This window comes from Bombina bombina, chromosome 8 (assembly GCF_027579735.1).
Source record: "Bombina bombina isolate aBomBom1 chromosome 8, aBomBom1.pri, whole genome shotgun sequence".
Lineage (NCBI taxonomy): Eukaryota > Metazoa > Chordata > Amphibia > Anura > Bombinatoridae > Bombina > Bombina bombina.
The window spans coordinates 219,632,325-219,647,041 of NC_069506.1; positions in this window are offsets into that span (position 1 = coordinate 219,632,325).

The window sequence follows — 14,717 nt, forward strand, 5'->3', positions numbered from 1 at the left end:
ATGTTAAGACCAGACCTTCTGTCACAAGGTCCTTTTTTCCATCAGGATCTGAAATCCTTAAATTTAAAGGTATGGAGATTGAACGCTTGATTCTTGGTCAAAGAGGTTTCTCTGACTCTGTGATTAATACTATGTTACAGGCTCGTAAATCTGTATCTCGAGAGATATATTATAGAGTCTGGAAGACTTATATTTCTTGGTGTCTTTCTCATCATTTTTCCTGGCATTCTTTTAGAATACCGAGAATTTTACTGTTCCTTCAGGATGGTTTAGATAAGGGTTTGTCCGCAAGTTCTTTAAAAGGACAAATCTCTGCTCTTTCTGTTCTTTTTCACAGAAAGATTGCTATTCTTCCTGATATTCATTGTTTTGTACAAGCTTTGGTTCGTATAAAACCTGTCATTAAGTCAATTTCTCCTCCTTGGAGTTTGAATTTGGTTCTGGGAGCTCTTCAAGCTCCTCCGTTTGAACCTATGCATTCATTGGACATTAAATTACTTTCTTGGAAAGTTTTGTTCCTTTTGGCCATCTCTTCTGCCAGAAGAGTTTCGGAATTATCTGCTCTTTCTTGTGAGTCTCCTTTTCTGATTTTTCATCAGGATAAGGCGGTGTTGCGAACTTCTTTTGAATTTTTACCTAAAGTTGTGAATTCCAACAACATTAGTAGAGAAATTGTGGTTCCTTCATTATGTCCTAATCCTAAGAATTCTAAGGAGAAATTGTTGCATTCTTTGGATGTTGTTAGAGCTTTGAAATATTATGTTGAAGCTACGAAATCTTTTCGTAAGACTTCTAGTCTATTTGTTATCTTTTCCGGTTCTAGAAAAGGCCAGAAAGCTTCTGCCATTTCTTTGGCATCTTGGTTGAAATCTTTAATTCATCTTGCCTATGTTGAGTCGGGTAAAACTCCGCCTCAGAGAATTACAGCTCATTCTACTAGGTCAGTTTCTACTTCCTGGGCGTTTAGGAATGAAGCTTCGGTTGACCAGATCTGCAAAGCAGCAACTTGGTCCTCTTTGCATACTTTTACTAAATTCTACCATTTTGATGTATTTTCTTCTTCTGAAGCAGTTTTTGGTAGAAAAGTACTTCAGGCAGCGGTTTCAGTTTGAATCTTCTGCTTATGTTTTTCGTTAAACTTTATTTTGGGTGTGGATTATTTTCAGCAGGAATTGGCTGTCTTTATTTTATCCCTCCCTCTCTAGTGACTCTTGTGTGGAAAGATCCACTTCTTGGGTAGTCATTATCCCATACGTCACTAGCTCATGGACTCTTGCTAATTACATGAAAGAAAACATAATTTATGTAAGAACTTACCTGATAAATTCATTTCTTTCATATTAGCAAGAGTCCATGAGGCCCGCCCTTTTTTTGTGGTGGTTATGATTTTGTATAAAGCACAATTATTCCAATTCCTTATTTTATATGCTTTCGCACTTTTTTTCTTATCACCCCACTTCTTGGCTATTCGTTAAACTGAATTGTGGGTGTGGTGAGGGGTGTATTTGTAGGCATTTTGAGGTTTGGGAAACTTTGCCCCTCCTGGTAGGAATGTATATCCCATACGTCACTAGCTCATGGACTCTTGCTAATATGAAAGAAATGAATTTATCAGGTAAGTTCTTACATAAATTATGTTTTTTCCACATGGCTAACATATATTTTCTGCATGGAAACCGTTATATCAGGGCTCCCACTGTTGTAATAGGAGTTGGAGGGACCTTGTTTTAGCGCCTTGTTGCGCAGTTAAAATTCTAGCACAGTCTTCCTGCTTCTTCCTCCTTGATCCAGGACGTCTCTAGAGAGCTCAGGGGTCTGCAAAATTCATTTTTGAGGGAGGTAATCAGTCACAGCAGATCTGTGACAGTGTGTTTGACTGTGATTAAAAGCGTTAAATCTTAATTGATATCCGTTTTGGGTATTGAGGGGTTAATCATCCTTTTGCTAATGGGTGCAATCCTCTGCTAATAATACACTTCTTGTTTAGAATTGTTTAATTATATCTGTATTTTTGAAGCGCTGCAGCGTTTTTATATTGCTTGTAAACTTATTGAAAGTGATTTCCAAGCTTGCTAGTTTCATTGCTAAATCTGTTTAAACATGTCTGATTCAGAGGAAACTGTTTGTTCATCATGTTCAAAAGCCAATGTGGAGCCCAATAGAACGATGTGTACCAATTGTATTGATATTGCTTTGAATAAAAGTCAATCTGTACCGATAGAGAAACTATCACCAGACAACGAGGGGGAAGTTATGCCGCCTAACTCTCCTCACGTGTCAGTACCTGCGTCTCCCGCTCGGGAGATGCGTAAGATTGAGACGCCAAGTACATCTAGGCCCTTACAAATCACTTTACATGATATGGCTAATGTTATGAAAGAAGTATTATATAATATGCCCGAATTAAGAGGCAAGCGCGATAGCTCTGGGTTAAGGACAGAGCGCGCTGATGACACGAGAGCCATGTCTGATACTGCGTCACAATTTGCAGAACATGAGGACGGTGAGCTTCATTCTGTCGGTGACAGTTCTGATCCGGGGAGACCGGATTCAGAAATTTTAAATTTAAGCTTGAGAACCTCCGTGTGTTACTAGGGGAGGTATTAGCGGCTCTGAATGATTGCGACACGGTGGCAATTCCAGAGAAAATGTGTAGGTTGGATAGATACTATGCGGTACCGGTGTGTACTGACGTCTTTCCTATACCAAAAAGACTTACAGAAATTATTAGTAAGGAGTGGGATAGACCCGGTGTGCCTTTTTCCCCTCCCCCGATATTTAGAAAAATGTTCCCTATAGACGCCACCACACGAGACTTATGGCAGACGGTCCCTAAGGTGGAGGGAGCAGTTTCTACTTTAGCCAAACGTACCACTATCCCGGTGGAGGATAGCTGTGCTTTCTCAGATCCAATGGATAAAAAATTAGAGGGTTATCTTAAGAAAATGTTTGTTCAACAGGGTTTTATATTGCAGCCTCTTGCATGCATTGCGCCTGTCACGGCTGCAGCGGCATTCTGGTTTGAGTCTCTGGAAGAGGCGATTCGCACAGCGCCATTGGATGAGGCTTTGAGCAAAGTTAGAACCCTTAAGCAAGCTAATGCGTTTGTTTCAGATGCCGTAGTACATTTAACCAAACTTACGGCAAAAAATTCCGGATACGCCATACAGGCGCGCAGAGCGTTCTGGCTTAAATCCTGGTCAGCGGATGTAACTTCCAAATCTAAGCTACTTAACATTCCTTTCAAAGGGCAGACCTTATTCGGGCCTGGCTTGAAGGAAATTATTGCTGACATTACGGGAGGTAAGGGCCACGCCCTTCCTCAGGACAGGGCCAAACCAAAGGCCAAACAGTCTAATTTTCGTGCCTTTCGTAACTTCAAGGCAGGAGCAGCATCAACTTCCTCCGCTCCAAAACAGGAAGGAACTACTGCTCGTTACAGACAGGGTTGGAAAAGCAACCAGTCATGGAACAAGGGCAAGCAGGCCAGAAAGCCTACTCCCGCCCCTAAGACAGCATGAAGACAGGGCCCCCTATCCGGAGACGGATTTAGTGGGGGGCAGACTTTCTCTCTTCGCCCAGGCTTGGGCAAGAGATGTGCAGGATCCCTGGACGTTGAAGATTATATCTCAGGGATACCTTCTGGATTTCAAAACCTCTCCTCCACAAGGGAGGTTCCATCTGTCGAGGTTATCAACAAACCTAGTAAAGAGAGAGGCATTTCTACAATGTGTTCAAGACCTCTTAATCATGGGAGTGATCCACTCAGTTCCGCGATCGGAACAGGGACTAGGATTCTACTCAAATCTATTTGTGGTTCCCAAAAAAGAGGGAACCTTCAGACCAATCTTGGACTTAAAGATCTTAAACAAATTCCTAAGGGTACCATCGTTCAAGATGGAAACCATTCGAACCATCCTACCCATGATCCAAGAGGGTCAATATATGACCACAGTGGACTTAAAGGATGCTTACCTTCACATACCGATTCACAAAGATCATTATCGGTACTTAAGGTTTGCCTTTCTAGACAGGCATTACCAGTTTGTAGCTCTTCCCTTCGGGTTAGCCACGGCCCTGAGAATTTTTACGAAGGTTCTGGGCTCACTTCTGGCGGTACTAAGACCACGAGGCATAGCGGTGGCTCCGTTCCTAGACGACATTCTGATACAAGCGTCAAGTTTTCAGAATGCAAAGTCTCATACAGAGATAGTTCTAGCATTTCTGAGGTCGCATGGGTGGAAAGTGAACGTGGAAAAGAGTTCTCTGTTACCACTCACAAGGGTTCCTTTTCTAGGGACTCTTATAGATTCTGTAGAGATGAAGATTTACCTGACGGAGTCCAGGTTATCAAAGATTCTCAATGCTTGCCGTGTCCTTCATTCCATTCCAAGCCCATCAGTAGCTCAGTGCATGGAGGTAATCGGCTTAATGGTCGCGGCAATGGACATAGTGCATCTCAGACCGCTGCAACTATGCATGCTCAGTCAATGGAACGGGGATTACTCAGATCTGTCCCCTTTGCTAAATCTGGACCAGGAGACCAGAGATTCTCTTCTCTGGTGGTTGTCACCGGTTCATCTGTCCAAAGGAATGACCTTTCGCAGACCATATTGGACGATTGTAACAATGGATGCCAGCCTTCTAGGCTGGGGAGCAGTCTGGAATTCCCTGAAGGCTCAGGGATCGTGGACTCAGGAGGAGAAACTCCTTCCAATAAACATTCTAGAATTAAGAGCAATATTCAATGCTCTTCTAGCTTGGCCTCAGTTAGCAAAACTGAGGTTCATCAGATTTCAGTCGGACAATATCACGACTGTGGCTTACATCAATCATCAAGGGGGAACCAGGAGTTCCCTAGCGATGTTGGAAGTCTCGAAGATAATTCGCTGGGCAGAGTCTCACTCTTGTCACCTGTCAGCGATTTACATCCCAGGCGTGGAGAACTGGGAGGCGGATTTCCTAAGTCGCCAGACTTTTCATCCGGGAGAGTGGGAACTTCACCCGGAGATATTTGCTCAACTGATTCGTCATTGGGGCAAACCGGATCTGGATCTCATGGCATCTCGCCAGAACGCGAAGCTTCCTTGTTACGGATCCAGGTCCAGGGACCCGGGAGCGGTGCTGGTAGATGCATTAGCAGCCCCTTGGGTTTTCAACATAGCTTATGTGTTTCCACCATTTCCGTTGCTACCTCGACTGATTGCCAGGTTCAAACAGGAGAGGGCATCGGTAATTCTGATAGCGCCTGCGTGGCCACGCAGGACCTGGTATGCAGACCTAGTGGACATGTCGTCCTGTCCACCATGGTCTCTACCTCTGAGGCAGGACCTTCTAATTCAGGGTCCTTTCAACCATCCAAACCTAATTTCTCTGAGGCTGACTGCCTGGAAATTGAACGCTTGATTCTATCAAAGCGTGGGTTTTCGGATTCGGTTATTGATACATTAATACAGGCTAGGAAACCTGTGACCAGAAAAATTTACCATAAGATATGGCGTAAATATTTATATTGGTGCGAATCCAAGAGTAACTCATGGAGTAAGGTTAGGATTCCTAGGATATTGGCTTTTCTACAAGAGGGTTTAGAAAAGGGTTTATCCGCTAGTTCGCTAAAGGGACAGATTTCTGCTCTGTCTATTCTTTTACACAAACGTCTGGCAGAGAATCCAGACGTCCAGGCTTTTTGTCAGGCTTCGGCTAGAATTAAGCCTGTGTTTAAAGCTGTTGCTCCTCCGTGGAGCTTAAACTTGGTTCTTAAAGTTCTTCAGGGTGTTCCGTTTGAACCCCTTCATTCCATTGATATTAAGCTTTTATCTTGGAAAGTTTTGTTTTTGATGGCTATTTCCTCAGCTCGAAGAGTCTCTGAGTTATCTGCCTTACATTGTGATTCTCCTTATCTGATCTTTCATTCAGACAAGGTAGTACTGCGTACTAACCCTGGGTTTTTACCTAAGGTTGTTTCTAACAGGAATATCAATCAAGAGATTGTTGTTCCATCATTATGTCCTAATCCTTCTTCAAAGAAGGAACGTCTTTTGCATAATCTAGACGTGGTCCGTGCTCTGAAGTTCTACTTACAGGCAACTAAAGATTTTAGACAAACTTCTTCTCTGTTTGTCGTTTACTCTGGACAGAGGAGAGGTCAAAAGGCTTCGGCTACCTCTCTCTCTTTTTGGCTTCGTAGCATAATACGTTTAGCCTATGAGACTGCTGGACAGCAGCCTCCTGAAAGAATTACAGCTCATTCCACTAGAGCTGTGGCTTCCACCTGGGCCTTTATGAATGAGGCCTCTGTTGAACAGATTTGCAAGGCTGCAACTTGGTCTTCACTTCATACTTTTTCCAAATTTTACAAATTTGACACTTTCGCTTCTTCTGAGGCTGGTTTTGGGAGAAAGGTTCTACAGGCAGTGGTTCCTTCTGTTTAATGTTCCTGCCTTGTCCCTCCCATCATCCGTGTACTTAGCTTTGGTATTGGTATCCCATAAGTAATGGATGACCCGTGGACTGAACACACTTAACAAGAGAAAACATAATTTATGCTTACCTAATAAATTTATTTCTCTTGTAGTGTGTTCAGTCCACGGCCCGCCCTGTCTTTTCTCCTGTTAAGTGTGGTCAGTCCACGGGTCATCATTACTTCTGGGATATTAACTCCTCCCCAACAGGAAGTGCAAGAGGATCACCCAAGCAGAGCTGCTATATAGCTCCTCCCCTCTACGTCACACCCAGTCATTCTCTTGCACCCAACTAATAGATAGGATGTGTGAGAGGACTGTGGTGATTATACTTAGTTTTTATATCTTCAATCAAAAGTTTGTTATTTTAAAACAGCACCGGAGTGTGTTGTTCCTTCTCAGGTAGAATTTGAAGAAGAATCTACCTGAGTTTTTGGATGATTTTAGCCGGCGTAGCTAAAATTCATTTTGCTGTTCTCGGCCATTCTGAGGAGTGAGGTAAACTTCAGATCAGGGGACAGCGGGCAGGTTCACCTGCAAAGAGGTATGTTGCAGTATATTATTTTCTGAGGAATGGAATTGACTGAGAAAATACTGCCAATACCAATATAATGTAAGTTCAGCCTTAAATGCAGTAGTAGCAACTGGTATCAGGCTGTTTATGTATATATGTGTACACTTCTGTATTCTGGGGAATGGCACTTCTCTGGGTAATACTATATGCATATAATCTTTAGCCTTACTTGCAGTGGGAACGTCTAGCAACAGGCTGTTTAATGGCATTTCATGATATTTGATTTTAAACGTTTTTGCTGGCATGCTAAATTGTTTAAATATCTGGGGTACTGGGTGAAAAATTGTTTTTGGGCACTGTTTTTCCACTTGGCTATCGTTTATTTTAATCTGAGACAGTTTACTGAACTTCCCTCACTGCTGTGAGTGAGGGGGAGGGGCCTATTTTGGCGCTTTTGCTACGCATCAAAAATTCAGTCAAAAGGCTGTTTCTCTTCCTGCATGATCCGGATCGTCTCTACAGAGCTCAAGGGTCTTCAAAAATTATTTTGAGGGACGTAATCACTCACAGCAGACCTGTGAGATTGTGCTTTGACTGTGATAAAAAACGTTTATATTTTGTACATTTTTTTCTGCCATTAAGGGTTAGTTATCCATTGCTAATGGGGGCAATCCTTTGCTAAATTTATGCCTTTACTGGGAAAAATCTGATTGTTATAATTTTTCCTGTTCCTTATTATTAAACTGTCATAATTTTTTTCTGTGCTTCTTAAAGGCACAGTGCGTTTTTCACATTACTTGTAATTTGAGTGAAAAGTATTTCCAAGCTTGCTAGTTTAATTGCTAGTTTGTTAAACATGTCTGACTCAGAGGAATATCTCTGTGCTATATGTGCAAAAGCCAAGGTGGAGCCCAATAGAAATTTATGTACTAATTGCATTGATGCTACTTTGAATAAGAGTCATTCTGTACAAATTGAACATCATTCACCAAACAACGAGGGGGAAGTTATGCCGACTAACTTGCCTCACGTGTCAGTACCTGCATCTCCCGCTCGGGAGGTGCGTGATATTGTAACGCCGAGTACTTCAGGGCGGCCATTACAAATCACACTACAGGACATGGCTAATGTTATGACTGAAGTTTTGTCTAAATTACCAGAACTTAGAGGTAAGCGAGATCACTCTGGGGTGAGAACAGAGTGCGCTGATAATATTAGGGCCATGTCAGATACTGCGTCACAATTTGCAGAACATGAGGACGGAGAGCTTCATTCTGCGGGTGACGGATCTGATCCAAATAAACTGGATTCAGACATTTCAAATTTTAAGTTTAAGCTGGAAAACCTCCGTGTATTACTAGGGGAGGTCTTAGCGGCTCTGAATGATTGTAACACAGTTGCAATACCAGAGAAAATGTGTAGGTTGGATAAATATTTTGCGGTACCGTCGAGTACTGACGTTTTTCCAATACCTAAGAGACTTACTGAAATTGTTACTAAGGAGTGGGACAGACCCGGTGTGCCTTTCTCACCCCCTCCTATATTCAGAAAGATGTTTCCAATAGACGCCACCACACGGGACTTATGGCAAACGGTCCCTAAGGTGGAGGGAGCAGTTTCTACTTTAGCTAAGCGTACCACTATCCCGGTGGAGGATAGCTGCGCCTTTTCAGATCCAATGGATAAAAAATTAGAGGGTTACCTTAAGAAAATGTTTGTTCAACAAGGTTTTATATTGCAACCCCTTGCATGCATTGCGCCTGTCACGGCTGCAGCAGCATTTTGGTTGAGTCTCTGGAAGAGACCCTTGAATCAGCTCCATTAGATGAGATTACACTCAAGCTTAAGACCCTTAAGCTAGCTAATTCATTTATTTCTGATGCCGTAGTACACTTAACTAAACTTACGGCTAAGAATTCCGGATTCGCCATTCAGGCACGCAGAGCGCTGTGGCTAAAATCCTGGTCAGCTGATGTTACTTCTAAATCTAAACTACTTAACATACCTTTCAAAGGGCAGACTTTATTCGGGCCCGGTTTGAAGGAAATTATCGCTGACATTTCAGGAGGTAAAGGCCATGCCCTGCCTCAAGACAGAGCCAAACCTAGGGCTAGACAGTCTAATTTTCGTGCCTTTCGTAACTTCAAGGCAGGAGCAGCATCAACTTCCTCTGCACCAAAACAGGAAGGAGCTGTTGCTCGATACAGACAAGGCTGGAAACCTAACCAGTCCTGGAACAAGGGCAAACAGGCCAGAAAGCCTGCTGCTGCCCCTAAGACAGCATGAAGTGAGGGCCCCCGATCCGGGAACGGATCTAGTGGGGGGCAGACTCTCTCTCTTCGCCCAGGCTTGGGCAAGAGATGTCCAGGATCCCTGGGCGTTAGAGATCATATCTCAGGGATATCTTCTGGACTTCAAAGCCTCTCCCCCAAAAGGGAGATTTCATCTTTCAAGGTTGTCAACAAACCAGATAAAGAAAGAGGCGTTTCTACGCTGTGTACAAGATCTTTTACTAATGGGAGTGATCCATCCGGTTCCGCGGTCGGAACACGGACAAGGTTTTTACTCAAATCTGTTTGTGGTTCCCAAGAAAGAAGGAACCTTCAGACCAATCTTGGATTTAAAGATCCTAAACAAATTCCTAAGAGTTCCATCGTTCAAAATGGAAACTATTCGGACAATCTTACCCATGATCCAAAAGGGTCAGTACATGACCACAGTGGATTTAAAGGATGCCTACCTTCATATACCGATTCACAAAGATCATTACCGGTATCTAAGGTTTGCCTTCCTAGACAGGCATTACCAGTTTGTAGCTCTTCCATTCGGGTTGGCTACGGCTCCAAGAATCTTCACAAAGGTTCTGGGCTCTCTTCTGGCGGTGCTAAGGCCGCAAGGAATTTCGGTGGCTCCGTACCTAGACGACATTCTGATACAAGCGTCAAGCTTTCAAACTGCCAAGTCTCATACAGAGTTAGTTCTGGCATTTCTAAGGTCGCATGGGTGGAAGGTGAACGTAGAGAAGAGTTCTCTCTTACCACTCACAAGGGTTCCCTTCTTGGGGACTCTTATAGACTCTGTAGAAATGAAGATTTACCTGACTGAAGACAGGTTAACAAAGCTTCAAAATGCTTGCCGTGTCCTTCATTCCATTCAACACCCGTCAGTGGCAATGGACATAGTACCCTTTGCACGCCTACATTTCAGACCGCTGCAATTGTGCATGCTAAGTCAGTGGAATGGGGATTACTCAGATTTGTCCCCTACTCTGAATCTGGATCAAGAGACCAGAAATTCTCTTCTATGGTGGCTTTCTCGGCCACATCTGTCCAGGGGGATGCCTTTCAGCAGACCAGATTGGACAATTGTAACAACAGACGCCAGCCTACTAGGTTGGGGCGCTGTCTGGAATTCCCTGAAGGCTCAGGGATCATGGAATCAGGAGGAAAGTCTCCTTCCAATAAACATTCTGGAATTGAGAGCAGTTCTCAATGCCCTTCTGGCTTGGCCTCAGTTAACAACTCGGGGGTTCATCAGGTTTCAGTCGGACAACATCACGACTGTAGATTACATCAACCATCAAGGAGGGACAAGAAGCTCCCTAGCGATGACGGAAGTATCAAAGATAATTCGCTGGGCAGAGTCTCACTCTTGCCACCTGTCAGCGATCCACATTCCTGGAGTGGAAAACTGGGAGGCGGATTTCCTAAGTCGTCAGACTTTTCATCCGGGGGAGTGGGAACTTCATCCGGAGCTCTTTGCCCAAATACTTCGGCTTTGGGGCAAACCAGAGATCTCATGGCGTCTCGCCAGAACGCCAAGCTTCCTTGTTACGGGTCCAGGTCCAGGGACCCGGGAGCAGACCTGGTAGATGCTTTAACAGCACCTTGGACCTTCGGGATGGCCTATGTGTTTCCACCCTTCCCGATGCTTCCTCGATTGATTGCCAGGATCAAACAGGAGAGAGCATCGGTGATTCTGATAGCGCCTGCGTGGCCACGCAGGACCTGGTATGCAGATCTAGTGGACATGTCATCCTGTCCACCTTGGTCTCTGCCTCTGAGACAGGACCTTCTAATTCAGGGTCCTTTCAAACATCAAAATCTAATTTCTCTGAAGCTGACTGCTTGGAAATTGAACGCTTGATTTTATCAAAGCGTGGTTTTTCGGAGTCAGTTATTGATACCTTAATACAGGCTAGGAAGCCTGTTACCAGAAAGATTTACCATAAAATATGGCGTAAATACTTACATTGGTGCGAATCCAAGAGTTACTCATGGAGTAAAGTTAGGATTCCTAGGATATTGTCCTTTCTACAAGAAGGTTTAGAAAAGGGTTTATCTGCTAGTTCCTTAAAGGGACAGATCTCAGCTCTGTCCATTCTTTTACACAAGCGTCTGTCAGAAGTTCCAGAAGTTCAGGCTTTTTGCCAGGCTTTGGCCAGGATTAAGCCTGTGTTTAAAACTGTTGCTCCACCATGGAGCTTAAATTTAGTTCTTAACGTTTTACAGGGTGTTCCGTTTGAACCCCTTCATGCCATTGATATCAAGCTGTTATCTTGGAAAGTTCTGTTTTTAATGGCTATTTCCTCGGCTCGTAGAGTCTCTGAGTTATCAGCCTTACATTGTGATTCTCCGTATCTGATTTTTCATTCAGATAAGGTAGTTCTGCGTACTAAACCTGGGTTCTTACCTAAGGTTGTCACTAATAAGAATATCAATCAAGAGATTGTTGTGCCATCATTGTGTCCGAATCCTTCTTCAAAGAAGGAACGACTTCTGCACAATCTAGATGTAGTCCGTGCCCTGAAATTTTATTTACAGGCAACTAAAGATTTTCGCCAAACTTCTTCCCTGTTTGTCGTTTATTCTGGACAGAGGAGAGGTCAAAAAGCTTCTGCTACCTCTCTCTCTTTTTGGCTTCGTAGCATAATACGTTTAGCCTATGAGACTGCTGGACAGCAGCCTCCTGAAAGAATTACAGCTCATTCCACTAGAGCTGTGGCTTCCACTTGGGCCTTTAAGAATGAAGCCTCTGTTGAACAGATTTGCAAGGCTGCAACTTGGTCTTCTCTTCATACTTTTTCCAAATTTTACAAATTTGACACTTTTGCTTCTTCGGAGGCTGTTTTTGGGAGAAAGGTTCTTCAGGCAGTGGTTCCTTCCGTATAAAGATCCTGCCTGTCCCTCCCGTCATCCGTGTACTTTAGCTTTGGTATTGGTATCCCAGAAGTAATGATGACCCGTGGACTGACCACACTTAACAGGAGAAAACATAATTTATGCTTACCTGATAAATTCCTTTCTCCTGTAGTGTGGTCAGTCCACGGCCCGCCCTGTTTTTTATGGCAGGTCTAAATTTTTAAATTATACTCCAGTCACCACTGCACCCTATAGTTTCTCCTTTCTCGTTTGGTTCTTGGTCGAATGACTGGGTGTGACGTAGAGGGGAGGAGCTATATAGCAGCTCTGCTTGGGTGATCCTGTTGCACTTCCTTTTGGGGAGGAGTTAATATCCCAGAAGTAATGATGGCCCGTGGACTGACCACACTACAGGAGAAAGGAATTTATCAGGTAAGCATAAATTATGTTTTTAAGGCAGGTTCTAAATTTTAAAATTATAACTCCAGTCACCACTGCACCTTATAGTTTCTCCTTTCTCGTCTTGTTTCGGTTGAATGACTGGATATGACATATGAGGGGAGGAGCTATATAGCAGCTCTGCTTGGGTGATCCTCTTGCAACTTCCTGTTGGGAAGGAGAATATATCCCATAAGTAATGGATGACCCGTGGACTGAACACACTACAAGAGAAATAAATTTATCAGGTAAGCATAAATTATGTTTTTTGTGGTGGTTATGATTTTTTTGTATAAAGCACAATTATTTCAATTCCTTATTTTTTATGCTTTCGCACTTTTTTCTTATCACCCCACTTCTTGGCTATACGTTAAACTGATTTGTGGGTGTGGTGAGGGGTGTATTTATAGGCATTTTGAGGTTTGGGAAACTTTGCCCCTCCTGGTAGGAATGTATATCCCATACCTCACTAGCTCATGGACTCTTGCTAATATGAAAGAAATTAATTTATCAGGTAAGTTCTTACATAAATTATGTTTTCTACTCTTGCTAAACGTACCACTATTCCTATGGAAGATAGCACTTCCTTTAAGGATCCTTTAGATAGGAAGCTTGAATCTTATCTAAGGAAGGCCTATTTATATTCAGACCTGCTATTTCTTTGGCTGATGTTGCGGCTGCCTCAACTTTTTGGTTGGAGAATTTAGCGCAACGAGAATTGGATCCTGACATATCTAGCATTACTCGCTTACTGCAACATGCTAATCATTTTATTTGTGATGCCATTTTTGATATTATCAAAATTCATGTTAGATCCATGTCTTTAGCTGTTTTAGCTAGAACAGCTTTGTGGCTTAAATCTTGGAATGCTGATATGACATCTAAATCTAGATTACTATCTCTTTCTTTCCAAGGTAATAATTTATTTGGCTCTCAGTTGGATTCTATTATTTCAACGATCACTGGAGGAAAAGGAGTTTTTTTTGCCTCAGGATAAAAAACCTAAGGGTAAATCTAAGGCTTCTAACCGTTTTCGTTCCTTTCGTCAGAATAAGGAACAAAAACTCAATCCTCCTCCCAAGGAATCTGCTTCCAGTTGGAAGCCTTCCTCAAATTGGAATAAATTCAAGCCATTTAGGAAACCAAATTCTGCCCCTAAGTCCGTATGAAGGTGCGGCCCTCATTCCAGCTCAGCTGGTGGGGGGCAGATTAAGGTTTTTCAAGGATTTTTGGATAAAATCTGTCCAAAACCATTGGATTCAGAGCATTATCTCTCAAGGGTATCGAATAGGATTCAAAGTAAGACCTCCTGTGAGAAGATTTTTTCTCTCACACATTCCTGTAAATCCAGTAAAAGCTCAGGCTTTTCTGAAGTGTGTTTCAGACCTGGAGTCTTCAGGGGTAATCATGCCAGTTCCTCCTCAGGAACAAGGTTTGGGGTTTTATTCAAACCTATTCATTGTACCAAAGAAAGAAAATTTATTCAGACCAGTTCTGGATCTGAAAATTTTGAATCGTTATGTAAGAGTACCAACTTTCAAGATGGTGACTATAAGGACTATTCTGCCTTTTGTTCAGCAAGGACATTATATGTCCACAATAGACTTGCAGGATGCATACCTTCATATTCCGATTCATCCAGAACACTATCAGTTTCTGAGATTCTCTTTTCTAGACAAGCATTACCAATTTGTTGCTCTTCCATTTGGCCTAGCAACAGCTCCAAGAATCTTTTCAAAGGTTCTGGGTGCCCTACTATCTGTAATCGGAGAACAGGGTATTGCGGTGTTTCCTTATTTGGACGATATCTTGGTACTAGCTCAGTCTTTACATACTGCAGAATCTCACACAAATCAACTAGTGTTGTTTCTTCGGAAACATGGTTGGAGGATCAATTTACCAAAAAGTTTCTTGATTCCTCAGACAAGGGTCACCTTTTTAGGCTTCCAGATAGATTCAGTGTCCATGACTCTGTCTCTAACAGACAAGAGACGTTTAAAATTGGTCGCAGCATGTCGGCTCCTTCAGTCTCAGTCATTCCCTTCAGTGGCTATGTGCATGGAAGTTTTAGGTCTCATGACTGCAGCATCGGACGCAATCCCCTTTGCTCGTTTTCACATGAGACCTCTACAGCTTTGTATGCTGAATCAGTGGTGCAGGGAT